This window comes from Ambystoma mexicanum, chromosome 4p (assembly GCF_040938575.1).
Source record: "Ambystoma mexicanum isolate Mex_15411 chromosome 4p, UKY_AmexF1_1, whole genome shotgun sequence".
NCBI lineage: Eukaryota > Metazoa > Chordata > Amphibia > Caudata > Ambystomatidae > Ambystoma > Ambystoma mexicanum.
Genome location: NC_090927.1, coordinates 845842686 through 845856410, shown reverse-complemented (window position 1 = coordinate 845856410; position 13725 = coordinate 845842686). Strand labels below are relative to the sequence as shown.

Genomic DNA, 13725 nt, shown 5'->3' with positions numbered 1-13725 from the left:
GCCTACGGCCACACCACACTGAATGCGCCCGATCTTGTCTGATCTTGGATGCTAAGCAGTGTCAGGCCTAGTTAGTACCTGGATGGGAGACCGCCTCGGAATACCAGGTGCTGTAGGCTTTTTTGTGCTCCAAGTTCAGGAAGTGAGCCATTTCTCAATTGCCTTTCAAATTTGGTATGTTTCCAAAATAATTGTATCCCGTTTTATAGCGGAAATGTTGGACAACATCATGAGGGCTGGAGCTACCTATTTACATAGAATTTGCATACAGGTAGAGTGTTCATGGGTAATAAATCTACTTACACATGTAATGTAGTACAGAGAATATTGAGTCCTTCAAGAGGCATGAAAGAAAGCCATTATTGTGTTGATTGTTCTCTCCACCTCCCTGCAACAGAAACAGGATGGATGGATTAAAGTTATCCTATCAGACATAGGAGTCCTGAATGGGCCCACCAGTCTTATATATCTCGCCTGATCGAGCGCTGAGCGTGGTATCATGCTGGAAGTGGCTGCATGGCTTAGCTTACTAAATGCAAATACATAAGAGTAATATTCTTAGCTTTTCTAGAGCCTACGGTCCCACCGCACGGAATGCGCCCAATCTTGTCTGATCTCGGAAGCTAAGCAGTGTTGGGCCTAGTTAGTACCTGGATGGGAGACCGCCTGGGAATAACAGATGCTTTAGGCTTTTTTGTGCTCCAAGTTCAGGAAGTGAGCCATTTCTCAATTGCCTTTCAAAACTGCAAGGTCTAGCCGACTAGATGCTTAAAAGTACAAAACTCACTAGGCCCAGAGCCTACGGCCACACCACACTGAATGCGCCCGATCTCATCTGATCTTGGAAGCTAAGCAGTGTTGGGCCTAGTTAGTACCTGGATGGGAGACCGCCTGGGAATACCAGGTGCTGTAGGCTTTTTTGTGCTCCAAGTTCAGGAAGTGAGCCATTTCTCAATTGCCTTTCAAATTTTGTATGTTTCCAAAATAATTGTATCCCGTTTTATAGCGGAAATGTTGGACAACATCATGAGGGCTGGAGCTACCTATTTACATAGAATTAGCATACAGGTAGTGTGTTCATGGGTAATAAATCGACTTTCACATGTAATGCAGTACAGAGAATATTGAGTCCTTCAAGAGGCATGAAAGAAAGCCATTATTGTGTTGATTGTTCTCTCCACCTCCCTGCAACAGAAACAGGATGGATGGATTAAAGTTATCCTACCAGACATAGGAGTCCTGAATGGGCCCACCAGTCTTACATATCTCGCCTGATCGAGCGATGAGTGTGGTATCATGTTGCAAGTGGCTTAGCTTACTAAATGCAAATGCATAAGAGTAATATTCTTAGCATTTCTAGAGCTTATGGCCACACCACACTGAATGCGCCGATCTTGTCTGATCTTGGAAGCTAAGCAGTGTTGGGCCTAGTTAGTACCTGGATGGGAGACCGCCTGGGAATACCAGGTGCTGTAGGCTTTTTTGTGCTCCAAGTTCAGGAAGTGAGCCATTTCTCAATTGTCTTTCAAAACTGCAAGGTCTAGCCGACTAGATGCTTAAAAGTACAAAACTCACTAGTCTCAGAGACTACGGCCACACCACACTGAATGCGCCTGATCTCAGAAGCTAAGTAGTGTCAGGCCTAGTTAGTACTTGTATGGGAGACCGCCTGGGAATACCAGGTGCTGTAAGCTTTTTTGTGCTCCAAGTTCAGGAAGTGAGCCATTTCTCTATTGCCTTTCAAAACTGCAAGGTCTAGCCGACTAGATGCTTAAAAGTACAAAACTCACTAGGCCCAGAGCCTACGGCCACACCACACTGAATGCTCCCGATCTCGTCTGATCTTGGATGCTAAGCATTGTCGGGCCTAGTTAGTACCTGTATGGGAGACCGCCTGGGAATACCAGGTGCTGTAGGCTTTTTTGTGCTCCAAGTTCAGGAAGTGAGCCATTTCTCAATTGCCTTTCAAAACTGCAAGGTCTAGCTGACTAGATGCTTAAAAGTACAACACTCACTAGGACCAGAATCTACGGCCACACCACACTGAATGCGGCCGATCTCATCTGATCTCGGAATCTAAGTAGTGTCGGGCCTGGTTAGTACCTGGATAGCAGACCGCCTGGGAATACCAGGTGCTGTAGGCTTTTATGTGCTCCAAGTTCAGGAAGTAAGCCATTTCTCAATTGCCTTTCAAAACTGCAAGGTCTAGCCGACTAGATGCTTAAAAGTACAAAACTCACTATGTCCAGAGCCTACGGCCACACCACACTGAATGCCCCCGCTCTCGTCTGATCCCGGAAGCTAAGCAGTGTCGGGCCTAGTTAGTATCTGGATGGGAGACCGCCTGGGAATACCAGGTGCTGTAGGCTTTTTTGTGCTCCAAGTTCAGGAAGTGAGCCATTTCTCAATTGCCTTTCAAAACGGCAAGGTCTAGCCGACTAGATGCTTAAAAGTACTTAGCTCACTAGGCCTAGAGCCTACGGCCACACCACACTGAATGCGCCCGATCTCGTCTGATCTTGGAAGCTAAGCAGTGTCGGGCCTAGTTAGTACCTGGATGGGAGACCGCCTGGGAATACCAGGTGCTGTAGGCTTTTTTGTGCTCCAAGTTCAGGAAGTGAGCCATTTCTCAATTGCCTTTCAAAACTTCAAGGTCTAGCCGACTAGATGCTTAAAAGTACAAAACTCACTAGGCCCAGAGCCTACGGCCACACCACACTGAATGCGCCTGATCTTGTCTGATCTCGAAAGCTAAGCAGTGTCGGGCCTAGTTAGTACCGGATGGGAGACCACCTTGGAATATCAGGTGCTGTAGGCTTTTTTGTGCTCCAAGTTCAGGAAGTGAGCCATTTCTCAATTGCCTTTCAAAACTGCAAGGTCTAGCCGACTAGATGCTTAAAAGTACAAAACTCACTAGACCCAGAGCCTACGGCCAGACCACACTGAATGCGCCCGATCTCATCTGATCTCGGAAGCTAAGCAGTGTCGGGCCTAGTTAGTACCTGGATGGGAGACCACCTGGGAATACCAGGTGCTGTAGGCTTTTTTGTGCTCCAAGTTCAGGAAGTGAGCCATTTCTCAATTGCTTTTCAAAACTGCAAGGTCTAGCCGACTAGATGCTTAAAAGTACAAAACTCACTAGACCCAGAGCCTACGGCCACACCACACTGAATGCGCCTGATCTCGGAAGCTAAGCAGTGTCGGGCCTAGTTAGTACCTGGATGGGACACCAACTGGGAATACCAGGTGCTGTAGGCTTTTTTGTGCTCCAAGTTCAGGAAGTGAGCCATTTCTCAATTGCCTTTCAAAACTGCAAGGTCTAGCCGACTAGATGCTTAAAAGTACAAAACTCACGAGGCCCAGAGCCTACGGCCACACCACACTGAATGCGCCCGATCTCGTCTGATCTTGGCAGCTAAACAGTGTCGGGCCTAGTTAGTACCTGGATGGGAGACCACCTGGGAATACCAGGTGCTGTAGGCTTTTTTGTGCTCCAAGTTCAGGAAGTGAGCCATTTCTCAATTGCCTTTCAAAACTGCAAGGTCTAGCCGACTAGATGCTTAAAAGTACAAAACTCACTTGGCCCAGAGCCTACGGCCACACCACACTGAATGCGCCTGATCTCGAAAGCTAAGCAGTGTCAGGCCTAGTTAGTACCTGGATGGGAGACCGCCTGGGAATACCAGGTGCTGTAGGCTTTTTTGTGCTCCAAGTTCAGGAAGTGAGCCATTTCTCAATTGCCTTTCAAAACTGCAAGGTCTAGCCGACTAGATGCTTAAAAGTACAAAACTCACTAGGCCCAGAGCCTACGGCCACACCACACTGAATGCGCCCGATCTTGTCTGATCTCAGAAGCTAAGCAGTGCTGGGCCTATTTAGTACCTGGATGGGAGACCGCCTGGGAATACCAGGTGCTGGAGGCTTTTTTGTGCTCCAAGTTCAGGAAGTGAGCCATTTCTCAATTGCCTTTCAAAAATGCAAGGTCTAGCCGACTAGATGCTTAAAAGTACAAAACTCACTAGGCCCAGAGCCTACGGCCACACCACACTGAATGCGCCCGATCTCCTCTGATCTCGGAAGCTAAGCAGTGCTGGGCCTAGTTAGTACCTGGATGGGAGACCGCCTGGGAATACCAGGTGCTGAAGGCTTTTTTGTGCTCCAAGTTCAGGAAGTGAGCCATTTCTCAATTGCTTTTCAAAACTGCAAGGTCTAGCCGACTAGATGCTTAAAAGTACAAAACTCACCAGGACCAGAGCCTACGGCCACACCACACTGAATGCGCCCGATTTCAGAAGCTAAGCAGTGCCGGGCCTAGTTAGTACCTGGATGGGAGGCTGCCTGGGAATACCAGGTGCTGTAGGCTATTTTGTGCTCCATGATTAGTAATTGCGCAACTTCTCAATTACTTTTCAAATTTGGTATGTTTCCAAAATAATTGTATCCCGTTTTATAGCGGAAATGTTGGACAACATCATGAGGGCTGGAGCTACCTATTTACATAGAATTAGCATACAGGTAGTGTGTTCATGGGTAATAAATCGACTTTCACATGTAATGCAGTACAGAGAATATTGAGTCCTTCAAGAGGCATGAAAGAAAGCCATTATTGTGTTGATTCTATGACAAGACAGGAGGCTCATATTATGCATTACAATCTTTACTCTGAAACCACAGCAGCAAAGAAAATACTTTTACAAACAAAAAAAGTTTCCACAACACAACTAGATAGAGTTCAATGTCAATGTATGGGGAACTCCCCAATCCATCATGGAGGACAGGTCATGCCCTGCAGGGGACCAATGAGCAGGGACCCTCTTCTATAGATGTCCATTACTCTAACCCCAACCCCTCTTTCTTTGCTGCTGAAATCCACAAGCTAAGTCACTCCTCCTAGTTCTTGACTTCGTGTTGAATTTATGGAGTTTAGAGTGCTATTTATTTATGTTATTAATGTTATTTTGATGAGTTTGGGGTTTTATTACACTGTACTGTGGAAATGGTCATGTATTTTTCATGTTCCGTTGGTAACTGGCTGAGTGCCGTGTTCGTGTGCGAACGCTGACCTGCAGGTCACATTCATGCTTTGTAATGCTCCGCTGGGAGCCTTCTGCTTCTGCAGTGTTTGTTTATATTTCTTCAGCCCTGAGAGCAGGCTGTGGCTGTGTGTGAAATTCTTTCCCTCCAGGCTGTGTTATTTTTAGCAGCTGCCCCAGCCCCAGAGCCAGCGCACGTTTCCCACAGGTGGTTTGGGAACGCTTGAAATTCTTTTCACTTGAGAGGAAGTTTTGTTTTTGTTTTTCTACAAGTTCATTATGTAAGCGGCAGTAGGAACCTGCGCACATTTTTTCCATGACTGTAAAGGCTGCAGCTTCTTTTACTCATTAACTTCCCGCACGTCGCGTGTGTGTGTTTTTATGTTTACATGCTCATTGTCATTAGTTGCATACAGGCTAAGCCTGTCCTGGGGATCCGGCTGGGGGGGGGGGCAGTTTGCTAGGCCCTCCTTTGATGGGAGTAACTTCCATGAGCATTCCTGAAAAGGGCAGCTGTGTCCTCTTTTTAGAGTGAAACGCTTGTATTTTTACATTTAATTTATATAGTTCTATGGTGGTGAGGGATGTTTCAGCCCACAAGAGGCATAGCTCAAGGAGAGGTTTGCAGGTTTACCAGGCCGAGGGGCCTCGGTTCGCTGCCCGCCTTTGGTGGTATACACATGTGGATGTGAATGTGTATTTATTTATAGGTATTCACATTAATGTTTATATTTATTCATATAATATATATATATTTAAAATTGATATTTTATTTTGTGTTTAAATTGATATTTTCAGTATATATTAACACCAGTTCGCCTACTGAAGGGTGCTTTGCCTTCTTGGTAAGTGCTATACCCGGTTTAGCTTCAGGTTCTGCCTGAATTCTATGGGGAGGTTAACCCCTCGTATACTGCTGGTTTCCACACCCTGCGGGGGTGACCAGTTTCAGGTACTCTGGTGGTGCTCTGGAATGGTACCGTCACCTGCTCGGTGGCAGGATTGGCTTGTGTTTCTGCGAGGTGATCCCTCGTATACTGATGGTTCCACACCCTGCTTGGGTGAGCAGTTGAGGTACACTTCATCAGTGTATTCCTCACTTAAAGTTGGCAACTTTGTCGGTGTGCTGCATATGGCGTTGGTGATTACCTTAACGGTTTGTGTGCCATAACCTGTTTGGTTTCAGGTTTCTACCTCAGTTCTAATGCAAGGTTACCCCTCGTGTACTGCTGGTTATCACGCCCTGCTCGGGCAAACAGTTGAAGGCACAATTGCTCAGGGTATTCCTCCCTTATGGTTAGCAGTCTGTTTAGATGCTGCATATGGCAGGTGTCATTATTTCGGTAAGCACACCGTAGCATGCTTGGTTTCAGGCTTTGCCTGGATTCTGCGGCGAGGGACCCCCTCGTGTACTGCTGGTTGCCACACCCTGCTAGGGTGAGCAGTTAAGGTGCACTTGCCCAGTGCTCTCTTTTGCTAAACATTATGTTTAAGTGATGAATGGAACACATTGGAGTGTTCAGAATTGTCAGTGGCCCGGATAGCTCGGTAAGTAGCAGCTTATAGAAGGGCTGGGGGGGTTTGGACCCCTGTGGGGGCGTAACCCCTCTTCTTTGGATATTTTATATGTCTATTTTATATAATTTATTAAGTACTTTAAAGAAAAGAGTGTGTGGAGGTTGTGGTAAAACAGACCCATGTGGGGGGTTGTACCTTCCTCTATTGACACTGGTGTTAACCTTCGTCTTTTAGTTAAACTTCTGTCGCCCTTTACCGTAGTTAGTTTCAGGACAACTCAGTCCTTCCTTAGGTCTTGCTTTCCCCGATATCAATTGCTCCACCCAACACCTGTGCTGATTAAGCTGCTGTATTTTCTCCCATCATGAGGAAGAAACAGATGATGCGTTATGCCTCTGTTGAGGTCTGCAGGGCTGGAGGCTCTCTATAGTGGGGACGGGGTTTCCCTTACTATTTGTCCCATTGGACATTCTTTTTACTTTTGAACTGTTGGTGGAGACAGGGCCAGCTCGTGGGTAACTGTTCAGTTTTGTTGCATGGCAAATTGAGCAACCGTGTTCTACTTGGAGAAAGTGTTTGGGAAACACTTGATGATATCAGATATACGAGTTGCCAAACAATAACTTTAGGGCGCTTGCCCCATGGGTTTCCTCCCAAATCTTGGCCTGTGGTTCAACTAACCGTCTAACAGTGTGTTGCACTTTCTCCTCTGCTCGAGGAGTTAAGGCAGGCTTTTGTACCCTCAAGAGCGTTGCTTAATCTCTTTTGTTGTGTATATATATATAGACATATACATTTTCTACAGTGCACCGATTAGGGTGCTGGTTTTTTTTTTTTTCTCATCCGTACTGACCCTACTGATACAGGTTCCTAATTTTGGAGAGGTCTAAATAAGTATTTTATCCTGCTGAGATCGATAAGTGAACACTTCACGTCACACACCGTTCGTAATAGTGATATGCACCACTCATATACCTGAGGGTTCGTAGTACTGTATAAGTACTGTTTGCTACGGACAATGTGCTTCATTTTCTTTTTTCCCTGATTCCCTTAGTGGCCAGTCAGCCTCACACGAATACAGAGACTCAGATCTCGGGTTGGAGGGGACAGTGGTCCCAGATTTCTTTCACATCCTGTATTTACGAGGCATTGATCATTTTTCCCTGAGATCTTTCCCCCTCATTCCCATGCTCGTCATCCTTGGGGGATATTGTATCATGATATACACCACGTGGAGTATCGCCCGATGGTTTTTCCGGTTTTCTTTTACAGGAGTTCAGACTCAGGGCCAGTGCAGACTCGCACTAAGCATTTCCCTCCCGTCAGTTACTTTCCTTTGCGCTATTCCTGGTATTTCAACAGGTTAAGCGGAGCCTGTCCACGGTCAGGGGGTTGGTTAGAGTATATTTATTTCTCTTAAGGGTGTTAAAAGCGGGGTTGTAATGTGGTCCTCAGGGTAGCCTTCTTCTGGGTTGCAAGGTTTTTTTCCCTTGGTTAAGTGGGGGAAGGTTCTCCTCATTTGTGAAGGCTCAATATCCCTTGGTGAGATAGAGGGGTCTGGGAGTGATACTAATCTCCCTTCCAAGTTATTATGACCCTCTATCACAATGTGTTCCAGCGTCTCTACATTAACTGTCAGAAGGTGTCTGCCAGTACGATTCCCAGAGGGCTGGGATATTTATATTCAGTTAATGACTTGATTCTCCTAGTCACCTGCATGGCAGGTGGACCTTTGGGTTTTCACAAGAGTTTGTTTTTACAATAAGGTGCCAGCTCAGGGTGCTGTGAGCTTCAAGGCTCTCCAATTTGACTGAAATAGTGGTTAGTCCTCTTCTGGTGTGCAGCTTCAGTTTAACTATTTAGTGATCGCTTCTTTGCAGTTTAGAGTCTTGCTAAGACTTGGAATTGGATGTCACTATGATGGTAGCGATTGGATGTAAGACACATTTTTTCTCCGTGCCAGGTTTGGCCTCTTAAGGATCAGGTTTGTAAATATCTGCTTCTTGTCATGGTTGCAGAGTTCTTCTTCAAGTGTTCGGAAGGTCTGACGGTCTCCGGTTGGCGGTTTGACAGGTTTAGCTTCTCAGGGGGGCCCCTCTCTTCCATTCTGCTTCGGCCTCCAGAAGACATCCCTCCTTAATATACACATATGTCTGAAGACAATTGTGGGTTAAGTCTATGGCTTTTCAGCTCTGCTCAGGATGGGTCATCCTGTTACAAATTTATAAAATGATTTTTACTCCCATTTTACCTTTTGAAGATTTGTCTTTCCCTCTTGGTTCCCCAGTGTAGTTATGTGACATGCCCTTATCCTAATGCAATATCTTCCTTTAATGCATGGGATGGAACCTAAAAGACTTTCCCCCTTTGGGGTACTTTTTCTTTATCTCCAGGAGAGCTCTGTGCTTATTTTCTTTGGTTGCTTTCTAGGATCCCAAAGATGATATTAATTTAAATGTTTTAAATGTTTTATTGGACAACAGAGGCGTTTTTTACAGAGGAGTTTTTGTCCTATCCTATTAGTAGGAAAACTTTGTTTAAGGGTTTTTTCCCCTCTTTAACCAGTTGGTTTTGGCGGCCTGTAAGGAACACTGGAATTGGCACAATTTCCTGTTTTCTTGCATTTGACGATGCCTTATAAGACAGTTTTCGGGCAAACTAGTCTTGGTCAATTCTCTTGCGATCAGCTGATTGATTTCATGAAAGCATAAAAATGTTTTTTCCTTTCCTATTATTTTATTATATTTTATTATATTGGCTCTATTGTATGGATCATGTTGTACTAATAAGATGCAAGGGCTTTGAACTTGCATAATATGAGCCTCCTGTCTTGTCATAGAATAACTAATCCCCCACACTAACGTGAGATGGGGGTTTAGATTCTATTAAAGACAAGGAGGCGATTATTATCCCACCCACCCACCCTGGATATGATGTGATATGACAATTGTGACACGCATGTACACAGGTGGTTCAAGAGAGAACATTCTTTGGTTTGTTGTTTTTCCCAACCACCCACCCTTCTTGTTTGTTGTTCTTACAGCCACGAGTTGAGGTTCTCATCAGGAGTGTGGCTCGCAGTAACAAGTTGTGGAGTGCGTGATTTTGGATGAGAAGTCCTATCCAGAAGAACTTCGGCATAGATTCAGGCTGCGAGAAGGTGGAGATCTCCAGTTTCGTTGGATTCTTTCTCCGCGCTACGCAGTTCAACCGTTTCATTGGACTTCTGGTGCAAGACAGCTGCAGAAAGAGGGGTTGGGGTTAGAGTAATGGACATCTATAGAAGAGGGTCCCTGCTCATTGGTCCCCTGCAGGGCATGACCTGTCCTCCATGATGGATTGGGGAGTTCCCCATACATTGACATTGAACTCTATCTAGTTGTGTTGTGGAAACTTTTTTTGTTTGTAAAAGTATTTTCTTTGCTGCTGTGGATTCAGAGTAAAGATTGTAATGCATAATAATCGCCTCCTTGTCTTTAATAGAATCTAAACCCCCATCTCACGTTAGTGTGGGGGATTAGCTATTGTTCTCTCCACCTCCCTGCAACAGAAACAGGATGGATGGATTAAAGTTATCCTACCAAACATAGGAGTCCTGAATGGGCCCACCAGTCTTACATATCTCGCCTGATCGAGCGCTGATCGAGCGATGAGCGTGGTATCATGTTGCAAGTGGCTGCATGGCTTAGCTTACTAAATGCAAATGCATAAGAGTAATATTCTTAGCATTTCTAGAGCCTATGGCCACACCCCACTGAATGCGCCCGATCTCGTCTGATCTCGGAAGCTAAGCAGTGTTGGGCCTAGTTAGAACCTGGATGGGAGACCGCCTGGGAATACCAGGTGCTGTAGGCTTTTTTGTGCTCCAAGTTCAGGAAGTGAGCCATTTCTCAATTGCCTTTCAAAACTGCAAGGTCTAGCCGACTAGATGCTTAAAAGTACAAAACTCACTAGGCCCAGAGCCTATGGCCACACCACACTAAATGCGTCTGATCTCGGAAGCTAAGCAGTGTCGGGCCTAGTTAGTATCTGGATGGGAGACCGCCTGGGAATACCAGGTGCTGTAGGCTTTTTTGTGCTCCAAGTTCAGGAAGTGAGCCATTTCTCAATTTCCTTTCAAAACTGCAAGGTCTAGCCGACTAGATGCTTAAAAGTACAAAACTCACGAGGCCCAGAGCCTACAGCCACACCACACTGAATGTGTCTGATCTCGGAAGCTAAGCAGTGTCACGCCTAGTTAGTACCTGGATGGGAGACCGACTGGGAATACCAGGTGCTGTAGGCTTTTTTGTGCTCCAAGTTCAGGAAGTGAGCCATTTCTCAATTGCCTTTCAAAACTGCAAGGTCTAGCCGACTAGATGCTTAAAAGTACAAAACTCACTTGGCCCAGAGCCTACGGCCACACCACACTGAATGCGCCTGATCTTGTCTGATCTCAAAAGCTAAGCAGTGTCAGGCCTAGTTAGTACCGGATGGTAGACCACCTGGGAATACCAGGTGCTGTAGGCTTTTTTGTGCTCCAAGTTCAGGAAGTGAGCCATTTCTCAATTGCTTTTCAAAACTGCAAGGTCTAGCCGACTAGATGCTTAAAAGTACAAAACTCACTAGACCCAGAGCCTACGGCCACACCACACTGAATCCGCCCGATCTCACCTGATCTCGGCAGTTAAGCAGTGTTGGGCCTAGTTAGTACCTGGATGGGAGACCACCTGGGAATACCAGGTGCTGTAGGCTTTTTTGTGCTCCAAGTTCAGGAAGTGAGCCATTTCTCAATTGCTTTTCAAAACTGCAAGGTCTAGCCGACTAGATGCTTAAAAGTACAAAACTCACTAGGCCCAGAGCCTACGCCCACACCACACTGAATGCACCTGATCTCGGAAGCTAAGCAGTGTCGGGCCTAGTTAGTACCTGGATGGGAGACCGACTGGGAATACCAGGTGCTGTAGGCTTTTTTGTGCTCCAAGTTCAGGAAGTGAGCCATTTCTCAATTGCCTTTCAAAACTACAAGGTCTAGCCGACTAGATGCTTAAAAGTACAAAACTCACTTGGCCCAGAGCCTACGGCCACACCACACTGAATGCGCCCGATCTCGTCTGATCTCGAAAGCTAAGCAGTGTCGGGCCTAGTTAGTACCTGGATGGGAAACCGCCTGGGAATACCAGGTGCTGTAGGCTTTTTTGTGCTCCAAGTTCAGGAAGTGAGCCATTTCTCAATTGCCTTTCAAAACTGCAAGGTCTAGCCGACTAGATGCTTAAAAGTACAAAACTCACTAGGCCTGGAGCCTACGGCCACACCACACTGAATGCGCCCGATCTTGTCTGATCTCAGAAGCTAAGCAGTGCCGGGCCTAGTTAGTACCTGGATGGGAGACTGCCTGGGAATACCAGGTGCTGTAGGCTTTTTTGTGCTCCAAGTTCAGGAAGTGAGCCATTTCTCAATTGCTTTTCAAAACTGCAAGGTCTAGCCGACTAGATGCTTAAAAGTACAAAACTCACTAGGCCCAGAGCCTACGGCCACACCACACTGAATGCGCCCGATCTCGTCTGATCTCGGAAGCTAAGCAGTGCCGGGCCTAGTTAGTACCTGGATGGGAGACCGCCTGGGAATACCAGGTGCTGTAGGCTTTTTTGTGCTCCAAGTTCAGGAAGTGAGCCATTTCTCAATTGCCTTTCAAAACTGCAAGGTCTAGCCGACTAGATGCTTAAAAGTACAAAACTCACTAGGCCCAGAGCCTATGGCCACACCACACTGAATGCGTCTGATCTCGGAAGCTAAGCAGTGTCTGGCCTAGTTAGTATCTGGATGGGAGACCGCCTGGGAATACCAGGTGCTGTAGGCTTTTTTGTGCTCCAAGTTCAGGAAGTGAGCCATTTCTCAATTGCCTTTCAAAACTGCAAGGTCTAGCCGACTAGATGCTTAAAAGTACAAAACTCACTAGGCCCAGAGCCTACAGCCACACCACACTGAATGCGTCTGATCTCGGAAGCTAAGCAGTGTAGGGCCTAGTTAGTACAGGATGGGAGATCACCTGAGAATACCAGGTGCTGTAGGCTTTTTTGTGATCCAAGTTCAGGAAGTGAGCCATTTCTCAATTGCCTTTCAAAACTGCAAGGTCTAGCCGTCTAGATGCTTAAAAGTACAAAACTCACTAGGCCCAGAGCCTACGGCCACACCACACTGAATTCGTCTGATCTCAGTAGCTAAGCAGTGTCAGGCCTAGTTAGTACCTGGATGGGAGACCACCTGGGAATACCAGGTGCTGTAGGCTTTTTTGTGCTCCAAGTTCAGGAAGTGAGCCATTTCTCAATTGCCTTTCAAAACTGCAAGGTCTAGCCGACTAGATGCTTAAAAGTACAAAATTCACTAGGCCCAGAGCCTACCGCCACACCACACTGAATGCGCCCGATCTTGTCTGATCTCGGACGCTAAGCAGTGTCGGGCCTAGTTAGTACCTGGATGGGAGACCACCTGGGAATACCAGGTGCTGTAGGCTTTTTTGTGCTCCAAGTTCAGGAAGTGAGCCATTTCTCAATTGCTTTTCAAAACTGCAAGGTCTAGCCGACTAGATGCTTAAAAGTACAAAACTCACTAGGCCCAGAGCCTACAGCCACACCATACTGAATGCACCTGATCTCAAAAGCTAAGCAGTGTCAGGCCTAGTTAGTACCTGGATGGGAGACCGCCTGGGAATACCAGGTGTTGTAGGCTTTTTTGTGCTCCAAGTTCAGGAAGTGAGCCATTTCTCTATTGCCTTTCAAAACTGCAAGGTCTAGCCGACTGGATGCTTAAAAGTACAAAACTCACTAGGTCCAGAGCATACAGCCACACCACACTGAATGCGCCCGATCTCGTCTGATGTTGGCTGCTAAGCAGTGTTGGGCCTAGTTAGTACCTGGATGGGAGACCACCTGGGAATACCAGGTGCTGTAGGCTTTTTTGTGCTCCAAGTTCAGGAAGTGAGCCATTTCTCAATTGCTTTTCAAAACTGCAAGGTCTAGCCGACTAGATGCTTAAAAGTACAAAACTCACTAGGCCCAGAGCCTACGGCCACACCATACTGAATGCGCCTGATTTCAAAAGCTAAGCAGTGTCAGGCCTAGTTAGTACCTGGATGGGAGACCGCCTGGGAATACCAGGTGTTGTAGGCTTTTTTGTGCTCCAAGTTCAGGAAGTG

General features: G+C 46.4%; 12 non-coding genes and 20 pseudogenes across 12 annotated transcripts; all 32 read left to right on the top strand.

Annotated features, from left to right (window-relative positions):
• Positions 1-119, top strand: LOC138456070 (5S ribosomal RNA; annotated as a pseudogene).
• Positions 120-572: 453 nt separating this feature from the next.
• Positions 573-691, top strand: LOC138459382 (5S ribosomal RNA; annotated as a pseudogene).
• Positions 692-797: 106 nt separating this feature from the next.
• Positions 798-916, top strand: LOC138460928 (5S ribosomal RNA). The gene has a single exon (XR_011263581.1). It is a non-coding gene; the product is annotated as a 5S ribosomal RNA (ribosomal RNA).
• Positions 917-1361: 445 nt separating this feature from the next.
• LOC138455967 (5S ribosomal RNA) lies at positions 1362-1479 on the top strand (annotated as a pseudogene).
• Positions 1480-1585: 106 nt separating this feature from the next.
• On the top strand, positions 1586-1694 carry LOC138459664 (5S ribosomal RNA; annotated as a pseudogene).
• A 106-nt stretch (positions 1695-1800) lies between these two features.
• Positions 1801-1919, top strand: LOC138455505 (5S ribosomal RNA; annotated as a pseudogene).
• A 106-nt stretch (positions 1920-2025) lies between these two features.
• Positions 2026-2144, top strand: LOC138456215 (5S ribosomal RNA; annotated as a pseudogene).
• A 106-nt stretch (positions 2145-2250) lies between these two features.
• On the top strand, positions 2251-2369 carry LOC138455035 (5S ribosomal RNA). The gene has a single exon (XR_011261682.1). It is a non-coding gene; the product is annotated as a 5S ribosomal RNA (ribosomal RNA).
• Positions 2370-2475: 106 nt separating this feature from the next.
• On the top strand, positions 2476-2594 carry LOC138462733 (5S ribosomal RNA). Its single transcript, XR_011265327.1, has one exon. It is a non-coding gene; the product is annotated as a 5S ribosomal RNA (ribosomal RNA).
• A 106-nt stretch (positions 2595-2700) lies between these two features.
• LOC138456182 (5S ribosomal RNA) lies at positions 2701-2818 on the top strand (annotated as a pseudogene).
• Positions 2819-2924: 106 nt separating this feature from the next.
• On the top strand, positions 2925-3043 carry LOC138463137 (5S ribosomal RNA). The gene has a single exon (XR_011265722.1). It is a non-coding gene; the product is annotated as a 5S ribosomal RNA (ribosomal RNA).
• Positions 3044-3149: 106 nt separating this feature from the next.
• On the top strand, positions 3150-3258 carry LOC138457562 (5S ribosomal RNA; annotated as a pseudogene).
• A 106-nt stretch (positions 3259-3364) lies between these two features.
• On the top strand, positions 3365-3483 carry LOC138465035 (5S ribosomal RNA). Its single transcript, XR_011267611.1, has one exon. It is a non-coding gene; the product is annotated as a 5S ribosomal RNA (ribosomal RNA).
• Positions 3484-3589: 106 nt separating this feature from the next.
• Positions 3590-3698, top strand: LOC138458246 (5S ribosomal RNA; annotated as a pseudogene).
• Positions 3699-3804: 106 nt separating this feature from the next.
• Positions 3805-3923, top strand: LOC138455795 (5S ribosomal RNA; annotated as a pseudogene).
• Positions 3924-4029: 106 nt separating this feature from the next.
• On the top strand, positions 4030-4148 carry LOC138465112 (5S ribosomal RNA). Its single transcript, XR_011267687.1, has one exon. It is a non-coding gene; the product is annotated as a 5S ribosomal RNA (ribosomal RNA).
• A 106-nt stretch (positions 4149-4254) lies between these two features.
• On the top strand, positions 4255-4363 carry LOC138459338 (5S ribosomal RNA; annotated as a pseudogene).
• Positions 4364-10287: 5924 nt separating this feature from the next.
• On the top strand, positions 10288-10406 carry LOC138454676 (5S ribosomal RNA). The gene has a single exon (XR_011261343.1). It is a non-coding gene; the product is annotated as a 5S ribosomal RNA (ribosomal RNA).
• A 106-nt stretch (positions 10407-10512) lies between these two features.
• LOC138459384 (5S ribosomal RNA) lies at positions 10513-10621 on the top strand (annotated as a pseudogene).
• Positions 10622-10942: 321 nt separating this feature from the next.
• On the top strand, positions 10943-11060 carry LOC138456336 (5S ribosomal RNA; annotated as a pseudogene).
• Positions 11061-11166: 106 nt separating this feature from the next.
• On the top strand, positions 11167-11285 carry LOC138463065 (5S ribosomal RNA). The gene has a single exon (XR_011265652.1). It is a non-coding gene; the product is annotated as a 5S ribosomal RNA (ribosomal RNA).
• Positions 11286-11391: 106 nt separating this feature from the next.
• On the top strand, positions 11392-11500 carry LOC138457837 (5S ribosomal RNA; annotated as a pseudogene).
• A 106-nt stretch (positions 11501-11606) lies between these two features.
• LOC138463516 (5S ribosomal RNA) lies at positions 11607-11725 on the top strand. Its single transcript, XR_011266103.1, has one exon. It is a non-coding gene; the product is annotated as a 5S ribosomal RNA (ribosomal RNA).
• Positions 11726-11831: 106 nt separating this feature from the next.
• On the top strand, positions 11832-11950 carry LOC138455331 (5S ribosomal RNA). Its single transcript, XR_011261967.1, has one exon. It is a non-coding gene; the product is annotated as a 5S ribosomal RNA (ribosomal RNA).
• A 106-nt stretch (positions 11951-12056) lies between these two features.
• LOC138459002 (5S ribosomal RNA) lies at positions 12057-12175 on the top strand. The gene has a single exon (XR_011262517.1). It is a non-coding gene; the product is annotated as a 5S ribosomal RNA (ribosomal RNA).
• Positions 12176-12281: 106 nt separating this feature from the next.
• On the top strand, positions 12282-12390 carry LOC138459645 (5S ribosomal RNA; annotated as a pseudogene).
• Positions 12391-12496: 106 nt separating this feature from the next.
• Positions 12497-12604, top strand: LOC138459655 (5S ribosomal RNA; annotated as a pseudogene).
• A 106-nt stretch (positions 12605-12710) lies between these two features.
• On the top strand, positions 12711-12819 carry LOC138459116 (5S ribosomal RNA; annotated as a pseudogene).
• Positions 12820-12925: 106 nt separating this feature from the next.
• On the top strand, positions 12926-13044 carry LOC138455129 (5S ribosomal RNA). The gene has a single exon (XR_011261771.1). It is a non-coding gene; the product is annotated as a 5S ribosomal RNA (ribosomal RNA).
• A 106-nt stretch (positions 13045-13150) lies between these two features.
• Positions 13151-13259, top strand: LOC138458692 (5S ribosomal RNA; annotated as a pseudogene).
• A 106-nt stretch (positions 13260-13365) lies between these two features.
• LOC138455873 (5S ribosomal RNA) lies at positions 13366-13484 on the top strand (annotated as a pseudogene).
• A 106-nt stretch (positions 13485-13590) lies between these two features.
• Positions 13591-13699, top strand: LOC138459497 (5S ribosomal RNA; annotated as a pseudogene).
• Positions 13700-13725: the final 26 nt, after the last annotated feature.